The sequence below is a fragment of the Monodelphis domestica genome, chromosome 4 (assembly GCF_027887165.1).
Source record: "Monodelphis domestica isolate mMonDom1 chromosome 4, mMonDom1.pri, whole genome shotgun sequence".
Taxonomy (NCBI): domain Eukaryota; kingdom Metazoa; phylum Chordata; class Mammalia; order Didelphimorphia; family Didelphidae; genus Monodelphis; species Monodelphis domestica.
The window spans coordinates 1,481,813-1,495,596 of NC_077230.1; the positions used below are offsets into that span (position 1 = coordinate 1,481,813).

The window sequence follows — 13,784 nt, forward strand, 5'->3', positions numbered from 1 at the left end:
GTGGGGTTCGGGCGCCGGGGCGTGGGAGAGGAGCCCGGAAATGAGCAGCCTGGGGCAATCCCCGAGGCGATTACCGAGGTGGTTCACTCCTCCCGCCTCCAGCTCTCTCTCCTCCTCTGCCGCTGCTGAGCCCGCCCTGCTCTGGGCGCGGAGTAGGTCCCCCCCCCCTCGAGAAATCAGCCACTTCGAAGTTTGGGCACTAAAGACCTTTAAGCACAACAAACACACTGACTCCTCCGACGCCTTCCCCGGAACTCCGTTTCTCCCGGTCCTTCGTCCCGAGCTACGGGAAACGTTAAGAAGACAAACCCTTCCGACTCGGTTCCGAGGGACCCGAGTGTCTGGTTTCGGTTCCCCGAGATTAGAATCTTATTCCCGGAGAATCCCGGGGAGTTTTTGTATCGCCTTCCTTGGTGCCCGGGAAGTGTGTAGGGAGGCTCTGTGGGGGATGGGCTTCCTCCGGAGCTGGAAGGGCCGACGTAAAGGCTTCGTTATTGGATGCAAGTATAGCCAGAAGACGCCCCCCTGACCGTCCGCCGAGCCCTACGGCGAAGCCTCAGGAGGAGGGCGTCCAACCACGTTCTCGAAGGACAGGGAAAAGTTTCGCAGTCCGGGGAGTGGTAGATGATGTAGAGTTTGGGTGGTGTGAAATCAAAGATCTCTGAAGCAAGGAGTTATTAGAGCTGCCGTTGTTTGATTCTGCCTCATTTCAAGGTAGAATGTCCGAAATGGAGATAATGGAGGAATCTATTTTGAGCATTTTTTTAAACCCTCCCCTTCCGTACTGGGTATTGGCTCCAAGGCAGAAGAGGGGTGAGGGCCAGGCCATGGGGGTCAAGGGACTTGCCCAGGGTCACCCAGCTGGGAAGTGTCTGCGGCCAGATTGGAACCCAGGACCCCCCATCTCTGGGCCTGGCTCTCCGTCCACGGAGCTACCCAGCTGCCCCCTATGTTTAAGATGAGATGAAACACATAATAATGGAAGGAAATTCCTTATTGCTTTTTATCAAGTTAGTGATTTAAATTTTGTGTTCTGCATCCACAATTCAGTAGTTTTTCATGGATGAATAGAAAGTGACAGAGCAGGAAAAATGGAGGTGAGGATTTGCCTTTGAGTAAGAAGAGTTGTACTGGCTTAGACTTAGCCGCCAAACCAATGGCGAAGGCCTCAGAAGTTAATCAGCTCAATTTGGGGGTGGGGTGGGGGGGCAGGTAAGGGTCCGAAGAGTGGTAGCGGTTATTCTATTACCTGGAGGCAGTTTTTGCTGAGACTTGTTTTACTTTTGTTAGTGCTTAACTAGTTATGAGTATCGATCAGTTAAACATATCCACGTATTTTTTGTAAATAGCCCTTGGAGCTATAAGCTTATTTGGGTCATGTGCTCACATCAATTTAAGTACATAGATAAAAATCAGCATCTTGATCATACCGAATGTTTGGGCTTTTTTCTGCTTTTTCATGAATAGTTGAAGCAGGATTCAGAAATGCAGTCATGAGGGCTTGTCACTGTTAATGAGGGCCTCAGGTAATATGAGTTATTTAAACCATTTCATTCTCCTAGTGCTTCCTGGGGGGAGGGAAGTTACCATTTCTTTCTTGATTTTGTGATAGTTGGGGAAAGTCTGACAGGTACCCTAGAATTGGAGAAAGCAGGTGTCAAAAGGTTCAGAGGAAGCCTGAGGACCTCTTGGCCCAGAACTCCAAAGGAGAAGGTGGCCAGGGATGGATAAAGAATTTCTCAAGAATGAAATTCTGAAGACACCCAGAAAAGCAGTTCCAGTCAGGAAGAAAAGGGGAATTGGCTAAAGCAGGAATTCTTAGCCTTTATCGTGTCACTGATACTTTTGACAGCTGAAGCTTAATTTTACTGTACATTACTAAGTGAAGAGAATTCTAAATTTCAGTTTGAACTTAGTAAAAATAAAAATGTAATTTTTATTGCTTCTCCAACTTAAGAACCTGAAGTGCAAAGGGGCTGGGTTAATGAAGAGGAAACTCACTTTTAAGAACTGACAGTAACATAGTTTAAAGAATAGTGTGGTTCATCTCCTACCTGATGAGCTTGGTTAATTCATTTAACCTCCCTTGGCCTCAGTTTCCTTATCTATTAAAAAAAAAGGTTAGATTAGGTGACACGTCCAGCTCTAGATTTATGATTCTTTGTATAAATTCAGTGCAATTCAGACATTTATTAAATGCCTTCAGTGTGCCAGGCATTGAGAATAAAAAGATAAACACAAAACAATCCCTGTCTTCCAGTAACTTGCCTTCTGTTGAGGAGAAAACATGTACATTAGTAAAAAATATATAAAATATATGGAAAATATGCACAAAATAAGATTCCGGAGGAAGCCACTAGCAACTGGGGATGTAGGGATGTATTTCCCATAAGGGGAGATACAGAGTTGACCTTTAAGGAAACTATTGTTTGAGATTGTATGAAGAAGCTTGGTAGAATGTTCTGTATGGAGAACAGCAAACAGGTCAGTTTTGACTATCCATCTTAGTCTTAAAAAAAAAAAGTCATGTGGAAAACAAGGTCGAGAAACAGGATGCATAAATATATAAATGCATAGTAAAATATTAAAAAAATAGTTTTGGGTGTACTAAAGTTTGAGCCGTGGGCAGGAACGAAAGCTGAGGACAGCAAAGAATGTTTTGTTTGTTATATTGGGGAAAATATCAAAGAATCGATCGAAGAAAAGATAGAACTGTTGCTTAACTTGGATGACTCTCACTGACCGGAGAGAAAGCAGAGAGCTGTTCGCTTTTTTTTTCTCTGCCAAAGAGAATATCCTTTGATTTAGAAAAGACAAATATGTCTAGACTAATAAAGATTTAAAATTCTATAAGTAAGGAGATTAGTAAGAAAGTACTTAGGTATGGAAAGAATTGGCAGATATGATTGACAAACAATTTTCTGTCATCTTTGAAAGATAGAAAGAACCTTAATGTTAAAGATTATAGTATTAAAAAATGAGAAGAGACGTAGAAGTTGTATCCTTAACAGCTATGAGTAGGAGATTTATTCCTATGAATGATGGAGGCAATTACAAAAGACGATATTGTTCGTTCAGATTAAATGAAACAGAAAAGCTGTAAAGACAGAATTAATGTACTTAGGATAAGAAGGAGAAACAGTTAAATGGGAAAAAAAATCTTTGTCATCAGATTTCTCAGAGAAGGGTTTGATATCTGATAAAATGTGATCAATTAACAACTGTGTGTGTCTGTATGTGTCTATGTATAAGCCATTCCTCTGTAGATAAGCTGGAAAAGGGATATACATATCAAATTATTAACAAACAGAAAAATGCTTCCTCTCGTGAATAAGAAGAGGTTTCCCCTCACATCTGCACACTGGCAAAGATGACAAAATGTGGAAATAGTGCTTTGTGGGTGTAATCTACCTCCACACATTCAGACCAGAGCCTGTTCAATAGAAACTTTTGAGTTTTGATCAGTAGAAGAATTGTTTCTGTTGTGTTGTTATTTTCTTCTAATATAATTTTTAAGTTTCAGAGTTCTTAATTGAATGCCTCCTGTGTAGAGGGCCAAGTAACAGTAGGGAAGAGTTCTAGGAGACAGGATCTCTGCTTGGGGAACTTAAAAGTCTAGGGGAATACAACCAGACCTTACTGTGCCAAGGCATTGGGTTTGGTGCTTTGGGAATAAAGAGTTTTGGACACCAACCCTACTTTGTGTGAAGAATATGTAACCTTACTAGAAAGATAAGCTTTATTTTCATTTAAAAATAATATTGTAAGTCAGCACATGTGAAACACCAAGTACATTTCTCTCTGAACTTTCTGGAGGATTTCAGAAAAGAAGAAAGCTCATTGGAGCGGAATTAGGATGGGATTTCATTGTTTTTATTTCACCTTAATCTGTATAGCTGTAGATATTCATTTTACACATACATATCTATATATGTATGTGTGTTTTATTATTCAGACGGATCTACAGAGAGAAACATTCGCACGATTTCACATATGTAATCAATCTCATTGCTCAAAGATGTAATTCCGTGTAATACACAGTATAGGCAGAAAGCTATCCCCTGTACACAGAATGAACAACATTTTTCTTTCAATCAGCAAAAATCCACTTTCTAATTCTCTCACCTTAAATGCCCTCCCAGTGTGAGAATAAAAGAAAAACACCACCTTCTGCTAGAGCTATAGTCAAGCAACACAAGTTTCTGGATTGCCCCCAGCCAAAAAGACGGTATATGTTTTGCACCTCTATCAGAACAGGAGCCGCCCGTCTCCTGTGGGTCCTTAGCGCATACATTGCTCTGCTGGCTCCCTTCACTTTCTTCCATATCAGCTCGTACAAGTTCTCCAGCTTCTGGGAAACGGCCCCTTTCAGTATATCGTAAAAGAACAGTCGTGTTGGGTCGCTTCATCTGCCATCACTTGTCCAGCCCTTTCCCAGTCTGTGGACATCCCCTCCGAGTCTCATTCTCCGCCAACTCTCCAAAAAAGTGATATTTTCCTGTATCCTTGGGCTGGGGGGCGCTTTGGAGCCCTCCCTCCCTTCATGTTGCCTTTCACCTGTCCTCTCCTTCCCCTCTTCCCTTTCCACTTCTACATCCAGTCGTGTGTGTGTGTGTGTGTGTGTGTGTGTGTGTGTGTGTGTAGCTTGCGCCTTCCTTTCTTCCTTTGACCAGTTCAGATGAGAGTGAGGCTGAAATGCCAGCTGCTCTTCCCACTCTTCTTCCTGGTTTGGTTTTGCAGAAGAGAGGTGAGGGCTAGGCCATGCACAGCAAATGACTGGCCCAAGGTCAGACAGCTGGGAGTGTCTGAGCATAGAGCTCCCATCTCTAGGCCTGACTGAATCCACCGAGTGGAGCCGCCCAGCTGTTTGCCAGCTGACCCGAGGAGATCAGCTTCTCTGAATGGCCCCCCCCCCCCCCCATCTCCCATGTAGTTCTCCCTTTAAGGCTATCAGAATAGAGCAAAACTGTGCCCAGCCCTTCTAATTATAGTCCCTCGGTTAGGCCTGGTAGGGTGATCTCCCCTTATCGCCCCATATTTGAACGGAAATTCTTCCTTCGTGTTTGCCCTTTTATGCGGTGTTTGACGTTTGAAGTTTCAGTACAGCCCCCGTCTTTTTATGGGGGATGCTTGGAAGGCCTTCATTTCGGGAAAGGCTAATTTTCCCTTCTGGGAAAGTTGCTTTTGCTTTCCAGAATGCCTTATGTGGGCTTTGCTCTTTTGTAGTGGTAACTGCCGAATCTTATGTGATTTTTATAGGGTTTCGTTGGCACTGTATTATTTCTGGCTGCCTGCAGCATTCATTCATTCATTCATCGTATCGTTCTCTCTGTTTAGTTTGGACAGTCCAGATTTTGACAGTCATGTTTCTGGCAGTTTTCATTTCAGAGGAGTCAAGTTATTTCCACTTTGCCCTCTGGCCAAGAGAGTTCTGGGTAGTTTTCTTTGAAGATTTCTTGAAATATAGCATCTAGACCTCCCCTTTTATTTGTCATGGTGTTTAAGTAGGCCAGGTTTTTAATTTTGTCTTGTATTTTTTCAGTTCATTTATTTTCTATGAAATATTTTACATTTTCCTTTACTTTGTCATTCTTTTGATTTCACTTTAATATTTCTTGTTGCCTTTTGGAATCATTGGTTTCTCTTTGGTTCATTTGGATTTTCAGAGACTGTTACTTTTGCACGGATTTATATCTCTTGTGCCAACCTGTTCATTCCTTTCCCAATTCTTTCTTCTCTCACTCTTATTTCTAATTCAAATTTTTCTTCAAGCATTTATTTCATTTACAAAAAAATTTCTTGCCTCTTTTAAAAATGCTTTTTAGCTCTCTTCATCTCTTTCCGGAATTCTCCTTTTTCTCAGAAGCTTGCTTGTGGATGTATCGGGGTAATTCTTTTCTCTATTTCTGTTTTAGGGATCCTTGCCACTATAATTGCTGTTTATGTTGGGATTCTTCATTTGTTTGTTCATTCTTCCAGCCAGCTTCTTGGCTTCAGACTTGATCTTAGGGCTGGGCAGCTTTCTTGGGCTCTTGAATGTTTTCTTGTTCAGGACCTCAGGTCAAAGTTCCCAGTGTGGCCTGATTGCTTCCCTCCAGATCTGAGTTCTGCAAATTCCTGGTCTGGCTTTCAGACTGATCCATAGTAGACTGCAATTGTTCGTAGATCCAGCACCCAACACCTAGCTGGAAAGCTCTGCGGGCCCAAATTTAAAAACTGTAAATTCCCCTTTGGCTCGAGATTCCTTCAAACTAAGCTACATGCTGGAATTTACTTAATTCCTGGGTCTGAGCCACATTGTTGCTGCTTGTTTCTAAAGTGTATCCTTTTTCTTAGGTATTTATTGAAAAGATTTTCCCCCAACTTCCCTCCATAGCATAGAGTCCCTTCTTATCTTCTGAGCTGGTGGTTCCATGGATGTAGTGCTGGGCTTAGATTCAGGAACACTCGAGTTCAAATCTGGCTTCAGACACTTGCAGGCTATGTAACCCTGAACAAGTCATAGAACTTCTGTTTGCCTCAGTTTCCTCAACTGTAAAATTGAGATAAGAATAGCATCCACCTCCCAGGGTTACTGTGAGTATCAAATGAGATCATCTTTGCAAAGTGCTTAGCACAGTGCCAGACAGCAGGCATTGCCGTGTTTGCACTCTTTGCCTTATCTCTTAGGTGGGTTAATTTTGCCTGTGCGCTGTTTCAGTTTTGTGTAATCAGAGCTCGCTGATGAATGTGTCCTTTGTCAGGATAAGAATGCCACGTCTGCCCATTCCTGTCAGTGATGTAGGATCGCTTCTCTTCTAAACTTGTAATCGTCTTCTCTTTACATATCCATTTGTAGAGTTTTGAGAAAGTCCCTGCATGGCCTTAGTTGGTTTATACCTAATTCTTCCAGCCTACTTTCTTGTTTAAGCAGAAGTCTTTTGTTCTACCCCAAGTTAAAAAGGGAGCACTTTCCTAAATGATTTCTATTTTAGCTTTATCGGGTACTATTATTAACTTCTATTGTTTTTATTTTCATTATCTCGTCTTTTATTAAACACTTATCTTTTGTCTTACAATCAATACACAGTATTGATTCTAAAGCAGACGAATAGTAAGGGCTGGGCCTGTAATGTTGAACCTTTTAGAAACTGCCATGCTGTGCGCATCCCCTGGCCCCCATGCCTGGTTCCCATCCCCCACACACACACACAAACACCCCACACAGGGAGGGAAAAAAGCGCCCACTACTGAGCTGAGGGGTGGGAGTATGAAAAAATGGCATCAGGTATGGTGGAGATGGGGAAGGGAGCAGCTCCATCCAAGTCCCTCTGCCTTTCTCATAATGAATGGGGGGGGTGGCAGTGCTCGTGCCCACAGAGAGTGCTCTGTGTGCCATCTTTGACACATGTGCTGTAGGTTCACCATCACTGGACAAGGCAGTGGGGGGTAAGTGACTTGCCCTGGGCCACACAAATAGGACGTCCTTGAGGTCAAATTTGAACACAGATCCTACTGACTCCAGGCCTCGTAGTCTATCCATTATGCTTACCTAGCTGCCCCTGCCTCTATTTTTTTACCCAGTACCAGATTGTTTGGATGACTACTATTTTATATTATAGGTAGAAATGCTAATCACCCTTTTCCCTTACCTCTTTTCATCATTTCCCTTGATATTTTGGAGTTTTTGTTTTCCCAGATGAATTTTGTTATTATTTCATTAAGTCTATAAAGTATCCCTTTGATAACTTGATTGGTGAATCAATAAAAGTATAAGCTTTGGTAATATAGTAATTTTTATTATATTGACACTGGCCCAGCCACAAGTATTGAATATTCCTCCACCTATCTTAATTATTCTTTATTTCTTTACAAAGCATTTCATAAGTAAATCTGTAGCGATTGGAATGGGGTTTTGTTTTCTTATATTGCCTCGAGTTTTATTTCTATTATATAGAAACGCATTTGATTGTTGAAAACTTATTTTGAAGCCTGCGGTTCGGCCATTCTTTATGTCACTTCCTGTGTCTTACATGTACCAATGGTGGCTTAAACTTGACTTTGGACCTCCCAGGGGGTCAGTCAATTGTTTCTGATTTGTCACTTGCACACGTGGGTCATAGACCTTCCTCCCCCACACTTAATTTAAGTGAGGGTGTATACAGTCCTGGTTGCTATAATTCTAAAGACTAAACAGAGTGGAGTAAATCTAAAATTCACACTAGGCAATGGGAGTCAAATGACTTTCCCAGGGTCACAACAGCTAGGAAGTGTCTGAGGTCAGATTTGAACCCAGGACCTCCTGTCTCTGGACCTATCTTTCAATCCACCCAGCTGCCCCTTGTAGTTTTCCTTCTATGTTTTAGGGATTAGGACTGTGTTGCAGAAAAGGAGAAATTGTAGTAGGATACCTCATTTTTCAGTTTAAAAATTCATTTATGTAAAGGCAGTTAAACTAGAGCCAGGCTTGGAGACAGGAGGTCTTGGGTTCAAATATGGCCTTAGATCCTTCCTAGCTGTGTGACCCTAAGCAAATCCCTCAAACCTAATTGTTTACTCCTTACCACTCCTCTGCCTTAAAACCAATACTTAATATTGATGATAAGATCGAAGGTAAGAGTTTTATAAAATAACAATTTGTGTAGCATGGATATTAATTGTCTTTTAAACGTTTAATAGATTTCTTTAGGGAAACCATCAGGACCAGCAACATTCTTATTTGTTTGTTTTAGTAGTTCCCTTGAGATAGGGTAATTTAATTCCTTTATCTTATGTCAGTTTAGGAATTCAAAAGTTTTGAAAATACTCTTATATTTCTTTTTCTTAAATTTTGTTAGCCTAAGATATATCTATGTAAACTATTCTGATTAGTTTTATTTCTTCTGATTCTTCTGATATTTCATCTTGCTAATTTGCTATTTTATTGATTTTATTTTCTGCCTTCTAATTTTTAGTTATGGTTTTATCAGTCTTTCCAAAAAACCAGCTTTGTTTCTGTTTTTCTTCTAATTTTTTTTAATTCTCTACTTTGGGTTTATTTGTTAAATTTATCATTTTAAAAAATGCAAATCCAGTTCTTAATTAATCTTGTCTTTTTCTATTTTGTTTTTATATATATGTATATATACAGGGATATGATTTTCCCCCTGAAGACTTCTTTTGCTGCATCCCAGAAATTTTGGTATGTTGTTTCATTATTAACATTTTCTTTCACATAATTATTAATTATTTCTATGATTACTTCTTTGACTCAATTATTTAGCATTTCATTGTTAAAGACTGAGTCTTATTTTAGGTATTTATCTTTTTATTTTTTTAATCTCTGAATCAACTATTGTATTGTGTTTTTGGACCACTGATGATGTTTTATCTCTGTGACCTAATACATGGCAATTTTTGTAAAAATTCCATGTGGTAATAAGACTTGCATATAATCTTTGTAGTGCCATTGAAAAGATGTGTAAGCTTTTATCTCTATTTTTCCTCCAGCAATTTGTCTAGTTCTATATTTTTTTCTTTCTGTTAGAGTTATCCAAAAATGAGAGGGAGACATTGAAATCTCCTGGCCCCATTGCAGTATTGTCTTTGTATTTTTGTAGTTATTTTACTGTTTCCTTCATGAATTTAAATGTTACTGCATTTGGTGTATATAAATTTTAATACAGATATTGGTTTACTGTCTATTTCCTTTCAAGATAATATATTATCCCTCTTTTGGGGGATAAGAGGAAAATACTTATTTTTGCTTTGATTATGTAACTACAACTTCTTTTTTTTTAATTTAATTTTATGCATAGCAAATTTTTTCCAGCCCCATATTTTTATTCTATGTATGTTTTTGTTTTTAAAATATGTTTCTTATAAGCAACAGGTTGTGAGGTTTTGGTTAGAAGTTGGATTTCTTTAATCCATTCATGGTCTACGTTATGAGAATTAGTTTTATCTTTCCATCAGTTGTCTATGTTTTCTTCAAGTAATGATTTCTTTTCTACTTTATATTAAAAATAGAACTACACTTCTTTGGTTATTGTAACTTAATCTTTTTTAATCTGACTGGTGACACTTGTTCACTTCCCCTCATCCTTGAGCTCCACCCCTCTCCCATTTGTTAACCCTCATCCTTTGTGAAAATTTGCTTAGTTTCTTTTGTTCTTTCATCTGTTTGTTTAAATCTTTTCATTTTTTCCTCTCAATTATATAGAATTAATTAAAATTTTTATTCTTCCTCTTCTCTTCATTTTGTTTTTGTTGGTTAATTTAAAATTTCATTTTCTGCATCTTTTTCTTTCCCTTACTCTCTTTATTATATGTCTTCCTTTTCTATGTATTAGAGAATTTTATTCTTTTGATTTGTGACTCTTCTGCTTATTTAGTCCTTTATTCTTTGTATCCCTCATGGAATTAAAACTTTTTGAGGTACCTATTTTGAGTTCTTTATTAAACCATTTTTTCCTTCTTGAACCAGTTCCCCCTTTTTTTCTAGAGCCTCACTCTTAGTGAAATACCAATTCCTTCCAGGTAATAGAAAGGATATTGTTGGTGGTAGGATTCTTTCTTTGTCCCTGATTATGTAGTTCATTACTGACCTTTCATCTCCTCTTAGTAGTTTTTTTCCCCAAGGTCCATGCTCCCTATTCTTCTGGAGTGTCAGTTACTCTCAGGATCTCAGAGTCCCCTTTACCATTGTAAGGTCCTCCTCTCCTTTTATAGAATATCTCTCTGCATCCATCAGAGCATTAGAAACATTTGAAACAATTGACAGTGGTATCTCCTCCAACCATTTAAATAACATTTCCTTTCTTTTTACCTCTTCTCTTTTAGGCTTTTTGTTTTTCCCTGAGAGACTGTGAAACTATCAGCCTTTGACTCAATTAACACACATCAAATATTCCCCTTTATTTTCTTTCCCTCTTGTTTTTATTCACCCTCTCAATTTGTAATTTAGTCACACAAAAAACATTGATACATCTGTAAATAGGATATTGTATAGGCTAGTTTATGATGTTTAAGGCTTGCCCATTACCTATTTGATTTTTGTTTTCACATTTGTCTTCTTGTATACATTTCAGAAGGAGTCTATTAATGGTCTTTGTTGTTATTTTGTTTTATTGTCCCTGGTTAGTCTGTTCATTTATTCTTCTTGCATTTCTTGTAGTGATCAGATTTCTAAGTAAAAAAGAATATGAGACCATTTCTCTTGAGAATAACATTGTTTATTAATAGGGGCTTGTAATTCCCATAAACAATGAGTGGATCTATGGGGTTGACTAGCTGGCTCAATGTCTAAAGAGCCAGGCCTAGGGACAGGAGGTCCTGGGTTCAAATTTGGCTTCAGACACTTCCTAGCTGTATGACCCTGGGCAAGTATCTTAACCTTCATTGGTTAATCTTTACCACTCTTCTGAGTTGAAACCAATACCCAGTGTTGATTCTAAGATGGAAGGTAGGGTGGAGTCAGCCTTTATTGGTAACTTTTGTAATGAGATCAAGATAATTCAGATAGTTCAACTTCAGTAATAGAGGCTGGACTCTTGCATCTCAGCTCCTCCCCAAGATGGGAGTACAATTTATATAGGAAGGGGCCTGATAAGACTACAGGACAAATATCAGGTAATACAAAGCTTCAGACCAAGTGATGCCTTCCTCAACACTGATTGACAAGCAGGTCTGGGAACAATGGATCACTGAATCAATATAACTTTCAATAGTATGGAAAGCATGCTTTTTTAAAATGTCACTGCTTCTTTCTTCTTGATTGTTTTTTACTTCTATGTATTTACATTCCTGATGGATTTTCTTCTCTTTTGTTTCTTTTTTGAGACTTGCTATTACAATCTTTTTACACACACACCCCCCCCCCCCATTTCCCTCCCTTGTATTGCTTCCCTCCCCACCAGTCCGTTTGTTGCCCTTCTACTTCCCTATAGGGCGCAAATCAATTCTCTGCCCCAATGTATTGGATTATTCTTCCCTCTTTGAGTCAATTTCAATGCATGTAAGAATTGATTATTTCCTGTCTCCAACCTCTTTATCCTTCCAGTGTATTATTCTCCCCCCTCCCACCATGAGCTTCTTTGTGACATATAAATTTACCCCCTTTTATTTATTTTCCCATTTCTTTTAGTCTTAACCTCTTTTTTTAGCTCTAGTTGTGTGTGTGTATATATTTACATATATATGTATTTATGCATACATATATCTATATACATATTTATGTCTTTGCATTTTATCCTATACAGTTTGTCACTGTTCCCTCTAAATGTAATTCTTCTAGCTGCCCCAGTGATAATAACAATTTTTAATAGTTACCGAAGACCTCTTTTCTTAATAGGGATACATATCATTTTAACTTATTGGGTCTCTTAAAAAAAAGTGGGTTTTTTTTGTTTGTTTTTCTTTTTTCCTTCTTTTAAAATTACCTTTTGATGATTCTCTTGAGTTCTGTGCTTGGGCATCAAATTTTTTGTTCAGGTCTGGTCTTTTCTTTACAAATACTTGGAATTCTTCTATTTTGTTAAATGACAATACTTTCTCCTGTAAGAATATAGTCAGTTTTTCTGGGTAGTTGATTCTTGGTTGTAGACCTAGTTCCCTTGCTTTCTGGAATATATTCCATGCCTTTCAGTCCTTTAGTGTAGATTCAGCCATATCCTGTTTTATCCTAACTGTGATTCCATGGTATCTGAATGACTACTTCTTAGCAGCTTGTAATATTTTTTCCTTGGTCTGATATTTCTTGGATTTGGCTATTACATTCCTAGGTGTTGTCAGTTGGGGATTAAGTACAGGAGGTGATCTGTGGATCCTTTCAATCTCCAATTTTCCCTCTTGTTCTAGAATATTGGGGCAGTTTTCTTGGATAATTTCCTGTAGTATGATGTCCAGGCTTTTTCTTTTGTCGTGGTCTTCCAGTAGACCAATGATTCTTAAATTGTCTCTCCTGGAACAATTTTCTAAATCTTCTGTATTGTGAATGAGGTGCTTCATATTTTCCTCAATTTTCTCATTCTTTTGATTTTGTTTTATAGTGTCCTGCTGCCTTGTGAAGTTGCTTGTTTCTAGTTGTATTCTGGTTCTTAAACACTGGATTTCATCCCCGACTTTTTGGTCATCTTTTTCCATCTGGTCTGATTTTCTTTGGAGGCCATCTTTCAACCTCTTTACCTCGTCTTTCATCTCCTTTGCCTCATCTTTCATCTCCTTTACCTCATTTTCAAGCTGGTTGATTTTGGCTTTCAAGACACTATTTTCTTGTTTTAGTTCAAGTGCCTCTGTTTCCAGATGACTTATCTTAGTTTTTAAGATCTTTTCCCAGTTGTCTTGAGTTTTTTCCAGAGCCTGCATCCAGTTCACTGGGGTTTCTGTTTTTTTGCTTGGTGTTCCCTCATCCTTCTCTGTTCTGTTCTCTCTTTGTTCATTTCTTGTATAGAAGCTGTTGATTGTAATTTCTTTTTTCTTTTTCTGTTGTTTGCTCATATTTACCCCTTATTTACTCCCTGCAGTTGCCTGAGCTGTTGCTCCTCTCTTTTTTTTTCTTTCTTTCTTTCTTTCTTTCTTTCTTTCTTTCTTTCTTTCTTTCTTTCTTTCTTTCTTTCTTTCTTTCTTTCTTTCTTTCTTTCTTTCTTTCTTTCTTTCTTTCTTTCTTTCTCTCGTTCTCTCTCTCTCTTTCTCTCTCTCCCTCCCTCCCTCCCTCCCTCCCTCCCTCCTTTCCTTCCTTCCTTCCTTCCTTCCTTCCTTCCTTCCTTCCTTCCTTCCTTCCTTCCTTCCTTCCTTCCTTCCTTCCTTCCTTCCTTCCTTCCTTCCTT

The 13,784-nt window shown here is 38.9% G+C and overlaps 1 protein-coding gene across 6 annotated transcripts in view; it reads left to right on the forward strand.

The window, feature by feature from the left end:
- ZBTB21 (zinc finger and BTB domain containing 21) overlaps positions 1–13,784 on the forward strand; it is a 51,240-nt gene that overhangs the window by 1,764 nt on the left and 35,692 nt on the right. For 5 of the 6 annotated variants that reach the window (XM_056797053.1, XM_007493057.3, XM_056797055.1 and 2 more), the window contains exon 2: positions 9,110–9,160. The exons of the other annotated variant lie outside the window; for it this stretch is intronic. The gene's annotated coding sequence lies outside the window, so the exon portion shown is untranslated. The remainder of the gene's footprint in view (positions 1–9,109; positions 9,161–13,784) is intronic. 6 annotated transcript variants of the gene reach the window in all.